The sequence below is a fragment of the Episyrphus balteatus genome, chromosome 2, assembly GCF_945859705.1.
Source record: "Episyrphus balteatus chromosome 2, idEpiBalt1.1, whole genome shotgun sequence".
NCBI lineage: Eukaryota > Metazoa > Arthropoda > Insecta > Diptera > Syrphidae > Episyrphus > Episyrphus balteatus.
The window spans coordinates 34,885,332-34,891,331 of record NC_079135.1 but is presented as its reverse complement, the minus strand read 5'-3'; the positions used below and the strand labels follow the sequence as shown (position 1 = coordinate 34,891,331).

General features: G+C 29.3%; 1 long non-coding RNA gene across 1 annotated transcript in view; it reads right to left on the bottom strand.

Moving 5' to 3' along the window:
* Positions 1-5,606: 5,606 nt before the first annotated feature.
* LOC129908313 (uncharacterized) overlaps positions 5,607-6,000 on the bottom strand; it is a 93,115-nt gene continuing 92,721 nt past the window's right edge. The window contains exon 3 of the long non-coding RNA XR_008771257.1: positions 5,607-5,713. This is a non-coding gene — a long non-coding RNA (uncharacterized LOC129908313). The remainder of the gene's footprint in view (positions 5,714-6,000) is intronic.

Genomic DNA, 6,000 nt, shown 5'->3' with positions numbered 1-6,000 from the left:
GCAAATGCATTTAGTTGGATAGATACTATATCTTGCTGCTTAAACCAGTCACTGATGATTACACACTGGTTATCAAAATTTAACTTTTTTTTTGTTGCCGAAACAAAAATATACTTTTCTGAAAGTTTTCGGTGTGCTGAACTCGAATCCGAAGTAAAAAAAAAATGCATCAGCTCCCGTTTTTGAAATATTACCGTTAAAAAATGCAGTACTTCGGACCTTATTCTTTTATATAAGGAAAATTGTTTGAGCATATTTAGTAACGGTTTTTATAAGAACTATTTTCCACCTTTTTAAATCTGTTTTGTTTTTGCATTTTCTAACGGTAATATCTCAAAAACGGGAGCTAATTGTTTTTGACTTCGGATTCGAGTTCAACACACCGAAAACCTTCAGAAAAGTATATTTTTGTTTCGACAACAAAACCCTTGTAAACCAGAGTTATGATTCAATTACATAAATATCTATTTCTTAAACATCAGATAAATCATGTTAATTTTGACATCTTTTGAGAGAAAGAGATCAAGAATCTTTATATTTACTGTAAGAATACAAACACTAAAATCATCCTTTTTATCTTCCGCAATCATTATTGTTTTACCCTTAAACTTGTTTGTTACAAGCACTAAAACGAAATTCCCATAATAGTAAGTTTTTTTCAAATACCTAAATTCAACAAAATAATAATAATTTAACCAAACATTGTACCATTACTAAAATAGTTTCAAAATTTTAGTTCTTTTGATCTTTGCAAACTTTGGTCCATTAATATGACAACACAACAAATTAGCATACCTAATCATTATTCGAAACCTTTTTGTCGCTCAAAGATAAAGATGAATACCAATTCCGCATTTTTGCTCAATTTCTGACAAAAATAAAAAATAATGTAAACAAATAAACAATTTTTAAACGAAATGAAAAAAAAAAAAAAAAAATTAAATAATAAAATTCTTAAAGTTATACCAAACTTGGTATTAACAATTTCATTCATTTGAGGGTTAGTACGAGAGGAGCAACTTATTTTCATCAAGTATAAATAGTCACAGACTTGAGATCTAAAATCACAGTTTATCATTCGATTTCAGCCGGTTCGGTTTTGACACAAAATATTAAACAAAACACAAAAAAACCCCACGTAAATATGAAGTTCTTATTGTTGGTACGTGTGTATTAAATTTACTTAAATAATAATTGTCATTTCGGGTGTGGTGGCAATTTTTTTTTTGTAATGCTAATTTATGTCGTTGTGTTCATCTTAAAGTGTTAAATTAAAATATTATTTTTTTTTTATTTTATTCTGCAGACACTCTTGGTTTGCTTCGTCACTTTGGCGTTAGTGTCTGCTGCTCCATTGGAAGAAGGTGCTTTGGCTGATATTCCCGGAAGTGATGTTACCAATCCACAGGACCCTAACTCTATCCTGAAATTGTTACTCCTTAAGAAGAAACTTTTATTGTTGGGTTAAGGAAGCTAAAACCCTTTAGATTAACATTGCCATTTGGAATTACCTTCAGTTTAAAGTATACCCTTTAACCAAAACTATATAAAAAAAGTCTAAGCTAAGAGCGTATTATGAATTATTTATAAGATACGGAAGTAGAGTAAAATAAAAAAAAAAGAAACTATTAAGAAAACCATTTAATTTGTCTGAGTGATTTTTTTCTATAACTAAAAAGTCTGAAATGGTGATAACATTATTTAAATATTATCAAGTGTGCCAAAAAAACTGTCAAATGTCAAGATGATTAAATCGATAACATCAAAGTTGACATTGAAAGATGCTGATGGTGAATAATATAATCCTTTTTTATAAGAGTGGGAGTAGTATTCTCTTTATCGTGGTATTCTTTTATTGGGGGCCGTTTCATTTGTGAAAGTTGCCAATCGAAATTGTTTCCGTCTTTGAATACTAAATTGAAATTCAATCATGTAACTACAACGCTCAAGAAAGTCTCCAAGTTTTTATATTAAATTTGCAAAATTTTATGCTGCACTAAAATAGGATTGATTCACAACATTTGCCATTTTCATTCTAGTCTTTCACATCTTGCGAAAAAACACTTATATGTTGCGATTAAAATTAAAGACATTTGCTGAAATTCAGAAGTTATGCAGAAGTTAGGTATGATTATAGAAAAAAAATTGATTTTATAACATTTCATAAAAATGCGTTCGATAGTTACAGAATAGGTTTATGTCTTAACTCAAATTTCATTTTTCCGCACACAATTAATGTCCCCTTTAATTGTTTGTGTGAAAAAAAGAAGTGGAGGCTTTTCAATTTCACTGTGTCGAACAGCGTACTGCAGAACGAAAAGCTGAACGGAATTTTTCGACTACGATTTCGTTGTGCCATTTTTGAATGTGATTTTTAGTTTTTCATCAGCAGCATACTAGGATTAAGGGTGGGCTAACGAAAAAAAGTGACGTAATTTGTCATTAAAATTAGCATGGTTAATTGAGAAAAAGTGGAAAAAGGACAATTTTTACACTAAAAAAAAAACTTTGATTTTTAAGAGGTTGGTAATGTAAGAAAAGTGTTTTTTGTAATAATTTTTGAACTAAGGGTGGGCTAACAAAAAACAACTGATGTTATTTGTTGGATTACCAAGGTTAGTTCAGAAAGGTCTAAAAAGTTCTTTTCGTGTATTGAAAAAGAAATCACTTCACACCATTTTAGATTTATTGTTTCTTTGGAAAATGTTTGGATAAATTTTACTATAAGTATGTAGCTTTTTTAGGTGCTAATATGGCAAACCAAAAAATCAACATTGAAAAAAATATTTGTATATCTTGTGGTTTTTAAGGTGAAATGAAACAAATCAACTTAAGCTTCTAAACAGGAATGTTATATGGACTCTATTCGATCAAGTAAAAATTCTAAGTCAAATAAATAACATTTGAGGCGCAATGCAAACAACAGTGGATTTAATTGTTCTTAATTATAAATTTAAAAAAGGTCACTGTGGTGTATGCGTACTTTTTTTTTTGTGTGGTGAATAGAAACTAATTTTTCTATAATTTTTAAACTAAGAGTAGGATAGCGAAAATAAAAGTTGGGCTATCCTGGGCTAACCATGGGCAAACAAACCACGGTTTTAATCTAAAGATTTTTTCACAGAAAAAAAAAAACAAAATTTTTTTCGGTTTCTGATATGAAAAAAAATTTTCGTTGAATCTTTTGAAAAATTGTTGTATAAAGAAAAAAAAAAAAAAAAGTTGGGCTATCTAGGGCAAAAGTAAACGTCAAAATTTCGAGTATGCTTCGGTTGAAAAGAGGTCTGTTTTGAATACAGTTCTTAGTTTTTGGTTTCTCAGAAACCATTTGTTTCTGACACAAGAATGTTAAAAGAAACGATTTTTTAATTGTTGTTATTAATTTTCAACGTACGCGTGTATTTCTATGTAATTAACACACTGCATGTTGTGTCGTTTTTTATAAAACAATTGCGTGACAGAAAATCTCAATCATGAACATATGTTTATAATTTGTTGCAACAGCGATATTATATTGCAGCGATAAAAATCGCATGTGTATTCCTATCCTCAACGGATATTAATTGAGTAAATAACATCCTGACTGGCCTTTGAGTTTCAATTACATTTATATTGATTTGCATAATTTTGGTGCTTTTGTTGTTTGCATAGGTATTCCTTTAAGATTTTGAGTTAGGGTAATTTGAATGTACTTATTAATTATAAATCTTGAAGGCATTAACTTGTCTCCAACGACATCATACGATTTGTTATACTATCTTATTAAAGTAAAACAATTACTGAGTGTTTTCCTCAAATTTTTTTCTTTTCAAAATCCATGAAAATGTATTTCTTTCATTTTTTTTAAACTTATCTTCTAAATCATACTTATTATCAAACATGAAAATTCGATTACAAAGGAAAAAGTGTAAAGGTAATTTAAAAAAAGAACATACAAAAAATTTTTATATTGAACTTTTTTTTTTGTTAACTATTATTTTATGTTTTTTTTTTTAATTTAAACGATATCTATTGATGAAATGCGAAATACTCGTAAATAAAAAACTTTCGTATGCAAAAACTTGTTCGAATGAAACAGGAACAAGCTGAATGAATGAATAATTTGGAACTATCAAATCATCCCATCACTAATCTGTACGGCTGTGGGCTACATAAACGGGTGGACGGATTTTCTTCAAAATTTAGTAGATAATGATTTAAATATTCTTATAGTGCACTAAACATATTCAAATTATGAAAATAAATCTAAGGATTTTGATTAAACTTCTTACACGTAATATTTTAAATAATTGCAATGAAACTGTGTTTTTATTTTTTTCTAAAAAATCTCAAATATCAAAAAGATGGCGGTGTTCGGAAAAAATGTTTAAGGTTCATTATTTTGATGGCCAGCTACTTTGAGGCTTTATAACAGTCTATTCATTTTTTTTTGTAATTTATTTTATGATTTATATTATTGAGTGTTTAACAGTATTCAAAAACTGATGAAATCAATCAATAAATCTAGCAGTTTACATCGACAACCTCTGAAATCACCTTTTTTCGAAATAATAATAAATATTATTTAATCCATCTAAATTATAGAAAACTAAAGCATTTTTAAGACCATATACATTTTGTAAGCGCTAACAAAAAAAGCTACTTAAATGTATTTTCATCATATCCATGAATCACAATCACAGGTTAAAATCACAGTGAATCACAATCTCGGTATGCCTGTGATTTTTAATATTTTAAAACTCATCTCTACCTTCCTCTATAAATAATACTTCATTGATGTACGCACTTAAAATCTTAAAACATGTTATTTAATTACTTAACTCCACCTATAAGGACTCAATAAGTAGTGACGAACTTAACCCACAAAGGAATACCAAATGACATCAGGTTCAATTTTCTTAATCAAAATATCTCAACTATATCAAGGACATATCAATTCCATGTGTCATGTAATGAATGTAAGAGATCTGGATTTACATATATATATACATTTTTAATGACCAAAACTCAATTCAATGTCACAGCCACCGTCACCACCGGCTGCTGTCTTAAGTCCGTTAGTGTAGTTCGTCAATAAACCAGTTGAAACCTCGAGGGAGTCTGTGTCAAATTAGTATTCAGCATTAACAACTTTCGGTTTCAACGATGCGGTCATGATGCTTCTGCCATAATAATAATGCTACGTGTTTACACTTCCATCATGCTTTGAACACATCTTTTGTTTGTTCTTATTCAACAAAACAAAAAACAAAAAATTGTCAGTCACATACGAAATATTCCATTTTTATGTGTTTTTTTTTGTACGGTAGGTTTTTCTTTATTTTTTTTTATCATTTATGCACTGAAGTTAAATATTTACATTGGGAAGACTTAAAATTATTTACAAAAACAAAAAAAAAATCATTGATGTTGAATATTGAAATGTTAGTGAGAAAAATGACTAAAATCTAATATATGACTGATTGATTGTCATGTTTTCAAGGTGAAATCAGCAAAATTTTGCGGGAATAACTCTTTGGGTAGATGACGAAAAATGGGGTATGTACATAGTTTTTTTTTAACCGAAAAGTAGTTTCTTGATTTTCTTCAACTTGAAGATTGAATTTGGATCCTGTGGTCCGGCCTGTTCGCTTCCATACAAATCACCGGCAAGTGTTTCATCGATTGGTACGGCTGATACCACAATGAAGGCCAACATGCAGATTAAGAAAGTCTGAAACAAAAAGAATATACAAGTGAGGCTTAAAAAAAAGTCCTTTATAAACGGCTTTTAAGTTCACATACCACAAAAAGATACTTCATCTTTAAGGTTTTATTCAGTTTAGGTATAAGTTTACTGGAGGTACAAAACTTGTTTGTTGATAAAAGATCGACTGTAGCTGGTGGTAGGTAGTCACTGCCTTTTTATACCAAAATTAAACAAAAAAATGCAATCTTTGGCTTGACTTGTTTTTCATACAAAGGGAGGAAGACACATCGTGGTCAGTCTCGGTGAGTAGT